We start from the raw sequence: 16845 nt of genomic DNA on the forward strand, positions 1-16845 counted from the left end.
TCAGCAACGGGACCAGCTGTTTCAGCAACGGGACCAGCTGTTTCAGCAACAGGACCAGCTGTTTCAGCAACGTAGTCGGCTGTTCCCGCAACTCAGTCGGCTGTTTCAGCTACAGCCGCTCGTTCTCATCAAGGCATATAACTTTATCTGCGATCTTCAACTTATGTTAGCAACAATGCACTTCAATAATTGATAAAATATAAGAGTATTATGGAATTAAATGTAAGACAAATTAACCATATAATAAAGAGAAGGTTTCCATATACCTTAGGATATAGTGAATGAAAAAGACATTGGAGCTTATGGTTTTGAGAGTAAAATGATATCAAAATATATAACAAAATGGTACATATTGGAGTCCTAACACCCACCACCCTATTGACTCTTTTTATGAAGGAGGGGTGGCCGGGCATCCCCAGCATTTTATATTTGTTAGAAAATATTATTTAATGGCTCATGATTTAAGGTTATTTTATAATTTTCCTTTAGAGTGTCTATAGCAGTGGGACATGCGAGGGCTCAATTAGTTGCAGGGGTGTTGTGCAAGCTACCTTGCAATTCGGTCTACTATTCTTTAAATTGGAAATTATTTTAACAAGTGGGGGTTCTTTGCAGGCTTTTCTAGCTAGGCATGGATAGGGTGGTGCTACCTTGCAACTCTTTCTCTCTTCAATAGGTTATATCATATGCTTCAAGTCTTATGCTCCATTCGGTGGGGGAGGATAGCCAGCTCTTGTGAGAAGGCTAGTTGGAAGCAATTTAACTAGGGATTCATAACTTTTGGACAATGTAAGAGCTATGAGCACACGATAGTTACTAAGTTCCCATGGAATTTTAAATTCTTCTTCAAGGTAATTTTTGTTGTTTTGCCTCTCTAGTTTAGATCCATTATTTTATTTTATTGCATGGTTTTCTCCACCTTTTAGAATTATCATTACTCGAAGTCTGGGGTTTTCCCTTTTGGTACATCCATTGTTCTATTATTCAATTGGGTTCTAGTCCTATTTTTTATTTGGTTCCCTTACCTTAGCATTAGTTATCCTAGGGTTTGGTATTCCATTGGGTGATTAGGAACAACCTTTATCTCTCCCCTTCTTGTCGACCTCCAGGTGGCACCTTTTGCATTTGTTTTAAAGGGAAAGGAGGGTACAATGATTTTGAAAGAGAGTGGTCACTTCAATCTTGAAAAGTGTAGAGTCGCATTAGCAGTTTGGAGCATTATGCCTATGAAAATGGGCCATAGTCACAAGGGGATGGGTGATTATGGGAAATCCATTTACAACCAACCCAACCATTCCTGAGATAAAAATTAGATCTGGGAGGTGGTTGTTTCCTTTTTATCCGTGACCTCCCCATGTACTCAATCTGACATATGTAGGTTGGAGTGGATTGTGAACTGAGAGAGACAATCTTTCTCATACTTGAATCTTATTGGATAAGTTTCTCATTGGCTCCCAAATCCTAGCCACACTAGGGGGAGGAGAACATAATATATCCACTTGGTCACCTTACACTAGTAGTTAAATACTTTGTTGTTGAAATTCCTCTATGAGACACATGATGATCATAATGAGATCATATCATTCCTCAATGGTTTACAAAGAAACTAATGGAGGATGAAAGACAATTTTCTTTGCTTGGAGGCTCATCTGACCCATCTGGATGCATGCTTGGAACACATGGAGAAGCACATTCAGTGCAAATTTTTTAAGTTGTCACCTCCTGGCTCTAGCTCGACGAGCCCTGTGCCAATAACTTCTTCTGATTCCTTATGGTTATAGGTTGTGTGTAGATCTTCCTATTTTTCTAGTTTCTTAGAAATCTCTTGTTTTGGCTATGTCAATCTTTTTTCGCTACAATCAAAATTATGGTGAATCAACTACTGGCCAAAAAATCTAGTAGGAGTGAGGATAGTATACTTTTAAAAAGTTGTAGAAAACAATGCAACTTTTGCCATCATGAAAATCTCCTTCACTTACAAAAAAAATTATTATATAAATAAGTACAAAGAGAAAGAGCACTATGAGATCTAAGATGGACACCAAGGTGAGCATTCGTCTAGGGTTTCTTAGCTACCATTGTTCCTCTCAACATGTTTATAGATCTCTTTTGTTGATGCATGCATTTTTTTGTGAAAGATTAGGATTTTCATATTTGATTTGAGGTTTCAAGCTTCATTTTTAATTGCCCCCACTTGCTATTAGCTTCTCTAACCTGTTTATTTCGTGGTGTATTTTGTGTTGCTTCTAGTTATAACAAGCTAGTTTCATGTAGTCGAGTTCACCCTCAATACCAAGTTGTTGAAATCATTGCTTGTTCAATGAGTCTCCCAAGAAAATCCGTTAAAAAGGAAGATTCAATTCCTTATGTGGTGTTATAGACATATTTGGGCACTGCAACCCCAATCTTATATGTCGATAAACTAAGGGCTCTTTAACCCCTAAAAGTGTTGTTTCATACCCTAAATGATCATGGTCAACTAATTACATCATTCCCCAAAAGTTCGACCTGAAAAACCACTCAAAACTGGCCAAAACTGGACCATACTGACTGCTCCACTATCAGGGTGCAATGCATACTGACTTCTACACTAGCTAGGTGCGATGCATACTGATGAGGCCTTCTGTAGGGTGCGATGAGCAAGGATAGAAAAATGTCTGAGACAGTTTGCTAAGTGGATGCTCATGGAATCTTCTAGAAACTTCTCCTATGACTCTTGCCTCTCTGAATTTGCCTAGGGATGAGTATGAGATCCAAGAAATCTCCAAGTGGAATGACACTAATAAAAAACACAGAGAGGACTCACACCCTTGCATACATCTATAAATGGATCCCTCATCTAAGAGATCTAGAGGCTGAAATTTTGTAATTTGTAAGGAAGTGCTGATAGTTTGTCTTTGAGAAAGAGCATTGTATTGTTGGGTGATTTTTCTTTTCATGAGGTGAAGAGGGCTTTGATGCTGGGAGGATGATGCTAGATCAGACAACTGGATTGTAATTCTCCCTTCTATTTTAATAAAGTTCTTTGAGTTTTCCTCCATACAATCGTGTATTTGTGAATCTTGTTATTTGTGAATGCTATTGTATGTTCAATGTATTTGTGATTCTGCATTGTTTATGATATAATAGATCGAAATGCTTTGATGGTGTTTTGTTACTTTGTTTCTACAGGTGTTCCCTAAGCTGGACAAGTAGTAGAGGAGTTGCAAGCTCTATCAAGGGGGAGAGGAATCAAGCAAGGAGTCAAGCGAAAGATCCAGGTTGGTCCCTTTGCTTCTCTCTTATCTATCATACATAGAGGAAGTCACAAAGTGCTTTGATTGTTTGTTTCTAGGATAGCTGCCAATCCTAGTGGGACTAGCAGATCAAAAAGACACTAGTTTTCCTGGAAACAAAATGGCGACTCCGCTGGGTATTGAATAGTTTGTTTGTTTGTTGTTGATTGCTTGTTTTATAAACTATAGATAGAGCCTGAAGTTAGCCGGATAGCCTTCGAACTACTCTTGCTCTGCAATTACAAAGTAGATGACTGCTACTTCAGTCAATCTCTGGTTTAGTTTATGAATTGAACATTTGACTTACAAGCATTCTAGTTTCCCTGTTGGTAGCTCAATAACCTTCCAAGATCATACCACTGTACTTTGTTCTTTACTGTCCATAATAGCTCAGCTTAACTCACTGAAATCAGTTGCAAATTTGAGCCAAAACCCACCTCAGTTGCGCTCCTTGGCCCATCGCATTGTCTATCACTGGAAGCCAGTATGCATCGCACTTCCTGAGTGTAGCAGGTGAGATGCATCCCTGTTTCTGTGAAGCACAGGTGCGATGACTGAGTAATCCTATTTCTCTCCTTGAAATTTGGGGTTTTTGTCCTTGTTTTAAGCTCTGTTCAATTGTTTTACTGCTTATGAATAGTATCTCATTGCTGAAGCCTCCTTGCTTTACATAGTTCAACCTCCATTGATTAGGATTAGTAAATGTTTTTATGTATTTGTCCATCATTTGCAATCCTTTGTCGAAAAGTTGCTTAAATCGATCTGTCGTTTTGGAACAAAAGTGTCATAACTGTCGTTTTATGTCAAAAAGAGAAGTGTCGTTGAGTCCTCCTTCTCTGGATAGTCAATTGAACTTTTGTCATGTATTTGATTTGATTTGTTGATATTTAAAGTGTCGAAAGCATTTTCTATTCGAAATTTAAAAGTGTCATTTAGTCTTCCTTTCTATTTTGAAAAAGAAATTATTGAAATGTCGCTTTGAGTAAAAATATTTTAGATCTTTGCTCTATTTAGTTCTCTTTTTTAGCATTTTCACATTAAAGAGAATGAAGACAAATACATGTGCATTTTCATTTAGACTGTGTGCGAAAAATGATTTAGGAAAAGTGCATTTAGTATGTGCTCTTCGCTCTTTGTTTGAAAGAATTGTAATCTTCTTTCCTTAGTAGCTAGGATTTTCATTGCTAAAAATAAACAACGATTGTTTATCATTTTAGATTGCATATTTAGGAATTTTACATCTACATCACGTGGTGAACCATTGAAAGGAAAACTTCTAAACAAGATCAACTCTAAAATAAATTTGAATGAACTTAACAACGCTTTGGAACCTAATGCAACACATCTAGAGGTCTAGGCTAGAGATGTGTTCTAGCATTGTAAAATCTGGTAACTATCGTTTTCATCGAAGGTTGGGTGGTTCCTCCTCTTTGATACGACAAGTGCTAGCATGTACTTGTGCTCCCCCTACTGTCGAGTATATATTGGGAGACCACAATAGGTTTATATCCTTTATCCATAGGAAGTCGTGTCTGTCGCCCTATCGATCGCAATGCACTGAACACAACATTCAGGAAGATTGACTGCCATACTTAAGTCCTTGGTAATTTCTCTTTAATTTACCACCAAGGTGTATATTGTAGTTTTGCAATTGGTTTGGTAATCCCTCTGTCTAGATTTTCAGAGTAGTCACTTTTGTTCCTTTTCGACTCCTTAAAAGAAATGGTCCATCTGAGCACTTGTCACTTCGGGCTCATTAAAAATCAAAGGCGACTAGAGTCATCTTTAGCTTTTTCTTGACTCTTAAAAATTGAAAAAGAAAAGTTGTGTCAAAGCATCATTAAAATTTATTTAATTCGGAACAACATCATTTTTCCCTTTAATTTGAGTTGATCAAGTAATCCGCAATCATGGAAGAAAGTCAATCAAAACCCCATCGTTCGCGGAGACTAGCGAGTCAACCGTCTTTGACTCCAGAAACAGAACCGTTCTGAGAAAAACAGTCTCATTTAACTGAGTCCAATTCACCTGATTTATTTGAAACTTGTGTTTCAACATCGTCAGAGACTATAGTTACTCCAATCATTTCTGGTACATCTGCCTTTACAGAAGAAGCTCCGCAGTTACAAGAGGACATTAGAACTGATCCTAGTGTAATGGTAGACACTTCTATACCTAAAACAGCTCCAGCTAGAGCTGATCCAGAGACTGAAGTTCACTTACCTGAACATCTGGAAGTTGATTTCCAGAATTCAGAAGGTGTCACCCCTCCAGTATCTGTCACTGCAAAAGCTATACCTTCTTTGGCTCCAGAAATATTTTACAGACTTGACGGTCTACCTCTTCCACCTAGACTGATTGCTATAGAGGAGATAGTAGAAGATCTTCCATCCAGTACCCCATTACATTTTGGGATTGGGATCCATTTATATCCTTCTACTCCTGAAGTTAGTTCTTTTAATCAAACATCATCGCAAGTTCCTGTCGAATCTCTAGGAAGTCTTTTGGATAGACTAAATATGTCTGAGAAACCATCAACATCTAGGGCTGTGTCATCTGATACAGCTATGACAGAGCTTCCTGCTGCCATTCCTACAATGTTTGCTGGTATACCATCTGTCCCAACTAGTTATCAATCACTAGCTAGAGTCCACTCAGGGGCTGTTTCGACGACATGGTCTGTTCCTATTTGTTCATCCTGATTCTCATCTGGTATTTCTTATGTTGAAACTTAGCAAATTGATCCTGTATGCTAGTACCAATTTGGGCAGACTAGTCTTCAAGGACCAATATATCCTTTTAGTACTGGATTGCCACCATATGGAGGGTAGTATGTTTTTCCATTGTTCCCTCTAGAGAACAACCATATGAGAGTTCACAAAAAAATTCAGGTCAAACTGGAATTACATCCAGTGATTGGGTACTAATACTGCCTCAACAACCAAGGGTTATATATTCAGTGCAATCGACCCAACCTGTGTCGAATATTCCCACTACACCTGCTATTGTCACTGTGTTGCAAGTACAAGCACTGCCTGTTGTGTGTCAACCTCAAGTCTCTCAAGTTGCAATACAACAGCCTCTTATCTCTACGGCGCAATCACAACCTCAGGGTAGTGTTTCCTTACCTGGAACGACTCTGGATCAAACGGGTGTTATCACTCCACATCTTGGTCAATCTTCCAGTATTGGGCAACAACAATTGGTCCAACAACCATGGCTAGCACAATACCAACAACCGTAATTCCAGCAAACCTACCGAGGACCTGAGCAACAAGGCTTTGTAAGTAATGGACAACCATATTTTCAAAACGGCTATCAACAACCATACTATAATGGTTATGTCCAACAACCTTATCAAAGTTACCAGCATCAAATACATTATGCTAGTATGCAAAGACCTACTACCCAGGCAATTCCATCTTATCCTGGGTATGCTTCACCTAACCTGAATCAACAGTTTCCTTTGTAGCAACTCTGGAATTACCAGATTTGAACCGAATGAAAAAAGATCCAATTGCATACACCCCTTGGTGGCTATCGATTCCTCATAAACTTCCCTCCGAGATTCCTAAATTTAATGGAAATCCAGGTGAAGATCCATCAAATCACGTAATGACCTTTCATTTGTGATGCTCGTCTAACACCCTAAATGATGATTCGATTAGGCTTCGCCTTTTTCAGAGAACGCTAACTGGTCCGATAGCGAAATGGTATATTGAATTTCCTAGAGCTTTGTTTGATAACTTCAATGCCCTTGCCACTACTTTTCTAACCCACTTTCAGTTACCAATAAGGTACGAAATGGGGACAGAACTCCTTACCAACTTTAAACAGACAACAGCCACTCACATATCTAATCATATTCATGAGTGGTGGCATCATCGTCGAATGGTAAAGACGTATGTTCCTGATCAGCTTCTAGCTGAGTGGTTTATTAAGTCATTATTGCCTTCTATTACTGAGGATGTGGCTAACGGAGGAGTTGTCACTGAAGAGCAAATCATTGCTCGTGCACAATATTTAGACTTGATCTATACTCAGTTTGGCATGCTCTACAATAAAATTCCTGATGCTCCTAGACCAAAATTTTCCATTCCTCCCTCTCCTAAGTCAAACAAGGACTCTCATGCCAGTGATGGCGTGATCGGTACCTCAAGTACGCAAACCACAAAGGATCCATCTGGTAAAGCCATTGCAGTTCCTAGTCAAAAAGCAAATGAGAAACCTCTTACCTCAGAGATTAATGTCATGTCATCTGACAAGGGCAAGAATCCAAAGCAACCAGGGGGCAAGAAGAAAGAGAAAAATAATAAGAAGAAACAGGAGAATTCAACTCCTGAAAAATCTTCTAAAAACCCTATTGGGCAAAAGAAACCTCGTCAACTGTGTTTCATATGTAATGAGGACCATTTCACGAAGAATTGTCCACATTGAGCTGAGGTCACGAAATTTTTAAAGACTTCAAGTACCTCAGCGGTGTTGACTAATCCATTTCCAAACCCAGAAACTAATCTGGTTTCTATCGATCATGCTTCCCCATCCCAAGTGCTTATGTTATCCATCTCGAAATAGTAAAATGATGTTTTGATATCGACAAGGAATAAAGATTATGGGAATCCATAGTCGTCGAACAACAAGGCTACAGATCAACCCAGTAGTTCAACAACAACTTTACCAGAAGTTGTTCCGCCCATCATTCCTGAACTAACTATAAAGCCGCCAAAGGGAGTAGTACATAAATCAACATTTAATCCTCGTGCTTGAGTAGCACAGAATTATAATATAATGGAGGATTTTTCTCAATTTCCATCCACTATGTCGACACTTGAAGTACTGCAGAATTGCCCCTCCCAAAAGCAAGCTTTGTTATCAGCAATAGGTGGGATTGATCCAGCGGATTCCAATCTTATGGCCTTTAACCATAAATGATATGAACCTCAATTACTGGCCCAACTCGCTTTCCTTATATAGGTAAAAGCCCTCAATAAAACTGTTCATCGAACAATCATTGATGAGGGGGCATCTACTTGTATTATGTCAATGAGTTGCTGGAAAACTTTAGGTTCACCACCCTTGTCACGATCATCAACGACATTAAAAGCATTCGATGGAAGAAAAAACACGCCGTATGGGATTTTAAGTAACTTGCAAGTTGAACTGGGGGGCAAGACAGTAGAAATTGAGGTCGAGGTCATTGATGGAAACCTTGACTACAATATCTTGCTGGGAAGGCCCTGGATTTATGCTATGGTCGTCGTTATGTCAACATATTTTAGAAAGATTGAATTTCCCTTCCAAGGTGGAATTACAATCGTTGACCAACTAACCTTTTTCCCCAACAATTCACAAGCTACTGGAAGCATTCCATTGATCCATGGAAGTTCTCAATCACTTCAAAATGTTGGAGTAGGTCTCCTAAAAGACACTTCCTTAATGGGTATTTTTTCCCTCCCACCTCCAAGTAATCTGGCGGAAGTGGCCATAGTGGAAACTTGTCATATGATATCTTCTACATCATCAAAGATTAAGAAGAACTCTGACCATTTTGATAGTGTGGATCACCACGAGGTTTTGTCTTCAAGCCCCATAGAAGCTTTGTAGCAATCAATATTCTGGGCCTGGGTGGAGAACCCAAAACAACACTCAACGAGTGTTTGGATAGATAGGTCTCTAGAGTATGGTACCTCTTCCGATCCTCGGTCTTGTGTACATTATATAGACGAAGGAATCATCCATTCAACGATGATAGGAGAGATGTCGTGGGAAGATTACCACCATCGTTCCCACCTTCAAGATAACAATGAAGATCATTCAAGCGACCTTAATCATACTTCAGTTTTTGATTTTCTATCAAATACTATAAATACAGTGGATTCCGAATGGAATCTGTCCAATATTTAAGAAACTATCGCCATAAATATCTCAACCAAACCTAATGTTGTAGAGAATATTCATGTTGGCAAATCATGTTCTTCATCAGAACTAGTAATTTACTGCGCTCTCTTTCGTGAATTCAGAGATGTCTCTGCATGGTCATATGAAGAAATGCCAGGCATTGACTCAAGAATCATTGAACATGAAATCAAGATGTATCCAAATGTCAAACCGGTACGACAATGGCTTCGACCTATTCACGTGAAGAAAGCCGCTGCCATTAAGGTAGAAGTTGAAAAGCTTTTGCATGCTCGTTTCATTTACCCTATTCCTCTCACTGATTGGGTATCGAACATTGTTTCTGTGATGAAAAAGAAAGGAAAAATTAGAGTGTGCGTTGATTATAGGGATGTAAATCAAGCGTGTCCAAAGGACAACTATCCTACACCCTTCATCGACCATATAATTGATGAATGTGCAAGATGTGAAATATTTTCATTCATGGATGGATATTCTGGATACAATAAAATCAATATCCGCCCACAAGACCAGTCAAAAACTACATTTATATGTCCATGGGGCACATTCGCATACCGTAAACTACCTTTCAGTTTGAACAATGCAGGGGCAACTTTTAAGAGGGAAATGAACTACACTTTCCATGACATCAAGCACATCGTTCAATCGTATCTCGATGATCTATTGGCTCATTCGTAAAAGTGGACTGACCATCCGCAGCATTTGAAAGCCATATTTCTACGTTGCTGACACTACAAGATATGACTCAATCCACACAAGTGTGTGTTTTGTGTTGGTTCTGGTCGATTACTTGGTTTCGTGGTTTCTAAGGATGGAATTTGACTCGACCCATTTAAGGTTCAGGCAATCCTTGCCATGCCTCCACCTTCAAATTTGCTTCAGATTTAGAAACTCCAAGGAAAAGCTAACTTTCTGCAGAGGTTCATTCCACATTATGCTGAACTCACTAAAGGTTATATGCGTCTTTTGAAAAAGGAGTACCCTTCCACTAGGATCAGGTTGTGCAAGATTCCTTCGATGCTTTAAAAGGTTCCCTGATAAAAGCATCATTAATGTAAGCTCCTGACTATCAAAAAGACTTTAACCTGTATCTCGCCACCACAGATACAACCATCGCTATGGTTTTAGCGCAAGAAAATGATGGAATAGAACATCCTATATATTATTTAAGTCGCAACTTAAATGATACAAAAAGCAAGTACTCCTATGTTGAAAAGATGGCTTTAGCAGCTGTTCAAGCAGTACAAAGATTTCAACACTGTATACTCTTTCGTAAAACTACCATTGTGTCAGATTGCAACCGTATGACCTACATTCGGTCACGTCAATTACTGGGGGGAAAATATTCCAAATGGATACCCATTTTGCAAGACTTTGATATAGAATTCACCAAATCCAAATCAAAGAAGTCTATCATCTTTGTGGAGTTACTTTGTGACCTACCATTGTCATCCAATGATTTAACATTTAAAGCATCAATCGTGGATGAGAATCTGTTTCTGATATCGTCAAGCGATCCGTGGTATGGAGATATACTAGTCTATCTCCAAACCCAAACTTTTAGGCCAAACACCTCTCGCTCTGAACATCGGTGTATTCGATACCAAGCTAAAGACTACATGATCGTTGGTGATACACTTTACCATCGTGGTGTCGATACAGTTCTCCAAAGGTGACTCACACATGAGGATGCTGAAAAAGTTCTGAATGACTGTCATTCAGGTGCGTGTAGGGGGCATCTATCTGGTTACGCTACTGCACAAAAGATCTTATGAGCTAGTTGCTTCTGGCCCACTATATTCAAAGATTGCATAATTACAGTCAGAAGTTGCCATGCTTTTCAAATTTTTGATCACAAAACCAGATTACCACCTGCACCACTGCATCCAGTAGTTGCTATTGGGCCATTCGCTAAATGGGGCATTGATTTCATGACATGTAACCCCACCTTGGCCAGGGGGCATGGGTATATTATAGTTTCTGTCAACTATTTTACAAAATGGGCCGAGGCAATGCCTACATTAAATGACAATAGCGAAATGACTGCCCTTTTCTTTTTTAATCATGTAGTCTCTAGATTTGGTGTTCGACAAACTATAGTCATAGATCATGGATCGTATTTTCGCAATCACATGATGGTTGAATTGACTGCCAAATTAGGACTATCCCACAATAGTTCTACTCCATATTATCCGCAGGCTAACAGACTGGTTGAGACGATCAACAAAGTCCTTAAGCGCATGCTACAGAGAATGATTGGAGTCCAGAAAAGGAATTGACATTTAATCTTGTACTCAACTCTGTGGGCATATAGGACTTTAGTGAGAAATGCGACTGGATTTACGCCTTTTCAGTTGGTGTATGGTCTGGAAGCTGTCTTACCAATTCAGTGCAAAATTTCATCTCTCAAGCTCGCGATTGATCTGCTTCCCGAAACTTTGGAGGAAGAGGCTCGTTTCTTGGAACTAATCCACTTGGATGAAACCCACCTATGAGCAATGTTTCCACAAGGTTCAAGCTCATTAAAAAATGAACCTGCCAAATGAGCAATGTTTCCGCAAGGTTCAAGCTCGTTAAAAAATGAACCTGCCAAATGAGAAATGTTTCCGTAAGTTTCAAGCTCGTTAAGAAATAAACCCACCTATGAGCAATGTTTCCGCAAGGTTCAAGCTCATTAAAAAATGAACTTGCCAAATGAGCATATGTTCCCCCAGAGTTCAAGCTCGCTAAAAAATGAACCCACCTTTGGTAAATAACCTTTGTGACTGCCATTATATCAGCCTTTTGAACCTTGGTTTTGTTCCTTCCATCACCTCCATCCGTTTGGTCGATCATATGCTTCCACTTGATTTTTTACCATTTTGAGGGATAGCTGCGATGAGTGGTCCTGTTAACCACCCTCTTCACATCACCATGTTTTGAGAAGTTCCAAGATTACGCAGAACCAGTCACTACCCTAAACGCCACTCATTCCTCAAAAAATGAGTCTCCTTTAAACTCTTTTTAGACTCGCTAAATATGAAAAGATTGTCGAGCTATTGGCCTCTCCAGCTCGCTAAAGTGATTGGAAGTGCCATCCCTCCTATACAATTTAAATCTTTTTCGGACCTGAGGGATTATCCCACAAAAAATATCGAGCGCTTGTCTTTTTCAAGTTGCTAAAGTGATCAGAAAAGTCATCCCTTTTGTATTATTTTAATCTTTTTCGGACTTAAGGGATTATGCTATGAAAAAGAATTACTGGAGTTTCATTTTCGTCCCTTTTCAAACTCTCTAAACATGAAAAGGATCGAGTTATCCTTGTCGTTAAGCTTGTTAAAAGCAATAGCGACAGACTTGTCCACCTAGACAAGAACGAGTTTCACTATTGCTAGGCTCGCTAAAACATAGCAACAGGTTTGCCTGAAGGGCAAATTATAGAACAAGAATATGTTATCCTCCTCAAGCTTGACAAAAATAAAGGGGTACTGGTCAGCAATGAATGGGGAAAAAGGGAAGAAAACTTGAAGAATTTTATTGGTAGCAGGTTTCTCTTGAACATGACACTTCACTCCGTCACCATGATTGAGTCCGGTTGGGTTATTCCATTCACCAGTCATATCACCATTGGTACTCCATACCATCTATTTTTGGGGTTAATGCTACCAATCCATTTCAGTCTCGCCGATATGTTCAAGAGAATTCATTCAGAGAATTCACCATCCAGTAAATGCCTCATCCATTGCAATACCTTCACCCTCCATTTTTCATGATCGCCATTCCTGACCCTTGTATCATTAGATCGTTTTCACCTCCAGAAAATCATTTTCTCCATTTCATGTCGTAGATGTGGGATACATTAAGGCCCTCCTAGGACAGGTCACTTCTTGTCGACATCAGCACATTATCCAAGAATTTGACTTAGAAACACCCTTTTTAGTACTTTGAAGCTTGCATGCCTCAATGGCAAGTTTCTCACTTCCGGCAACAAGTTTACATCAATGAACTTCGACCAAAAGATTTTGCATGGTGTTCGACATTGGATCATATATTCACATCACGTGAATTGTACTGTAGTACCTTGAGGGTCATTATCATTATTGGTGATTCCTCTCGCGCCTGCTAACAGCTTACATTATTGGCTGGTAATCAGGCGATGTCTTTCCATGTTCGACTTTAGGACATCTTTTCACATGGATCGACTTGTACATTGGGCGAAGATTGAACGAGTTTGAAGACCCTAGATCTAGTTTCATCCATCTGGGCTGTGATATTTTTAGGAATATAAAGACATCAAATGTACACAGAAGCTGCACAAATGATCATCCAAGCTAGGTATGATGACTCTACATGTAAAGAATCACCAGTTTACAACTGCGGACGATTATCTGTCTTATGTACATGAAAATGAATTTATAAAGTTGAGCATGGGAATGCCAGCCTTAGCTAGATCATGAAAATAATATGATGATGATGTATTGTATTGTATTGTATTGTATCTATTGTATCTTATACAGGTCACCTTCCAGTTTGAATACCTCGGATCCTCATGATAAAGCATTCACCCGACATCAAAAGATTTACGACTTCATGCTTTAGGGGGCAGCTGTTATAGACATATTTGGGCACTTCAACCCCAATCTTATATGTCGATAAACCAAGGGCTCTTTAACCCCTAAAAGTGTTGTTTCATACCCTAAAGGATCATGGTCAACTGATTACATCATTCCCCAAAAGTTCCACCTGAAAAATGACTCAGAACTGGCCAAAACTGGACCATACTGACTGCTCCACTGTCAGGGTGCGATGCATACTGATGAGGCATTCTGTAGGGTGCGATGAGCGAGGATGGACAAATGTTTGAGATAGTTTGCTAAGTGGATGCTCATGGAATCTTCTATAAACTTCTCCTATGACACTTGCCTCTCTGAATTCACCCAGGGATGAGTAAGAGATCCAAGAAATCTCCAAGTGGAACCAAGAAAAACAAGTGGAATGACACTAATCAAAAACCCAGAGATGACTCACACCCTTGCATACATCTATAAATGGATCCCTCATCTAAGAGATCTAGAGGCTGGAATTTTGTAATTTGTAAGGAAGTGCTGATAGTTTGTCTTTGAGAAAGAGCGTTGTATTGTTGGGTGATTTTGCTTTTCATGAGGTGAAGAGGGCTTTGATGCTGGGACGATGATGCTAGATCAGACAGCTGGGTTGTAATTCTCCCTTCTATTTTAATTAAGTTCTTTGAGTTTTCCTCCATACAATTGTGTATTTGGGAATCGTGTTATTTGTGAAGGCTATTGTATGTTCAATGTATTTCTGATTCTGCATTATTTATGATATAATAGATTGAGATGCTTTGATGGTGTTTTGTTACTTTGTTTCTACAGGTGTTCTCTAAGCGGGACAAGTAGTAGAGGAGTTGCAAGCTCTATCAAGGGGTAGAGGAATCAAGCAAGGAGTCAAGCAAAAGATCCGAGTTGGTCCCTTTTCTTTTCTCTTATCTATCATACATAGAGAAAATTGCAAATTTCTTTGATTGTTTGTTTCTAGGATAGCTGCCAATCCTAATGGGACTAGCATATCAAAAAGACACTAGTTTTCTCGGAAACATATCGATTTGGGGTTTGCATCCTTTGTGAAGAAGAAAATTAATATTCTTAAGGAAAGGGGATTTATTTGTAAGTTCACTATCCTTTGGCCTAGTTATATCTCTATTTTATAATGGACCTCTAGTAATTAGGTCTATATCATGAGCCCATTGGAATATTAGATTGTGGAAATCATTATTTTTCTTTTGTTTTTGAAAGTAAGGAGGATGGGGATCCAATCTACATATTTGTACCATATTTCATGGGCACTAGAGGAATGTTTCTCACCCACTAGATTTTGGATTTTAATCCCATGATGAAAGTTTCTTCTGATCCCATTTGGATTCAATTGACATATCTTCCCCTTATTTTCTAGGTCGATGGTATTTTCGAAGCCATAGGGGACAAACTAGGCCACTATATTACTGATTCTTAATTCAAGGAAATTAACTTCTCTTATGCTAGGACTTGGGTTGAAATGGTTTGTGCAAAAGCACTTGCTAAGGAAATTCATATTGAATTCAGGGGCTAGTCCCATCTTCATTCCTCAGATTATAAGTAGGTTCCTTTTAAATGTAATGTTTTCCATTATTATGGGCACTTTGCAAAAAAAATTCCAAACTATCTATCTTTTGAACCTCCTTTTAAACCTTTTCCATCTTCTTACAGTAATGATGAGAAAGGAGCATTCAAACCAAATTCAGTGAAACACAAAAATCAACTTTCCAAGAGGCCTCATCTAAGCAGGCTTGAATCTCATTAACATCCTTCCTCCAATAATAGATATGAAGCTTTAAAGTCCTCGGAAGTAGAAGTTATGGGTGGAAAAGCCCAAGTTGATTAGCTAGCCCTAAATCAAGTGCCGCCAAAGAATATCAATTCATATGCTAAGGAAGAATCTTCATCCAAGGACAATGAAAAATGTATTATTTTTTAAAAGAAGGAAGAATAGGTTGGAATATATAAAGAGGAGGAGCTCAAAATCCCCTATTCTTCTCCTCCTATTCAAACATTTAAAAAATGAAGCAACATGCCTCCACTCCATTAACAAGAAATAGGGATAAGGAAGCAAGACAACCCCAAAATTAGGTGTTTATTGTTTTCTCACCTCCCATGGTCTAACAGGGGGGGCTATCCCACTCAAATCCTAAAAATATTTTCTTTATATATCATCCTATGCAAGTGATTTATAAGAATCTACCCTTATTCTCAAGAACCAAAAGACACAAGTTTTAGAAGGTCTAGTATTAGATCTCCTCCCCCTCTCCTTTTATTAAGGGGAGGATGGGTCTTTTATGTCCTCCTTTTTAAACTCATTAATGAAATTTCTTTGTACTATTCATTTTGATATACTTAAACTACGTGTTTCAACTATAGAATTTTATTAATGAAAATTTTGTTTGTCTAAGTAGTTTAATCAAACAGAATGGAAATGAAACTGAATAACTGATTTGAATCCAAACATAAATCACACAAATAAACACATGATTTTACGTGGTAAAACATTGACAGTGCATCAAGGAAACATCCATGGGGCAAGGGATTGGATTCTCTATTTGATCAAGAATGATTCTCCATAATACAATAGTTCGAGCATTCATCAGTTTATAAGAGCCTCCTCCGTTACATAACCGTTGTTTTAGGTATAAAACTAACTGAATAGTAACTAATATAAGATTACACATTTTTACTAAATTCGTTGTCAAATTTCAACAAACTCCACCTTGACAACAATTTTCCTAATCCCTTGCCCATGCCCATTCATCATCTCTTCTGCAAGCCAAGAGAAGCTAAACACCATCACAACTTCTCTAATGTAACTAGCTTTGTGAATATGTCTGCACAATTCTCCCGTGTATGGACCTTCTTGAGAGTTACTTTTTCGCCATCGATCACATGTCTCAGAAAATGATACCTTACATCAATGTGATTGGTATTTTTGTGATAAGTTGGATTTGTAGCCAAGTGAATAGCACTCTGATTGTCACAGAGTACATTCACTTTCTCCTGCATCCTTCCAATCTCATCAAGTAAACCCTTTAACCAGATTGCTTCTTTACTAGCATCTGAAGCAGCTATAT

Source organism: Pinus tabuliformis, chromosome 5_1 (assembly GCF_031772625.1).
Source record: "Pinus tabuliformis cultivar Carrire ecotype Pingquan chromosome 5_1, CPIR1, whole genome shotgun sequence".
Taxonomy (NCBI): Eukaryota; Viridiplantae; Streptophyta; class Pinopsida; order Pinales; family Pinaceae; genus Pinus; species Pinus tabuliformis.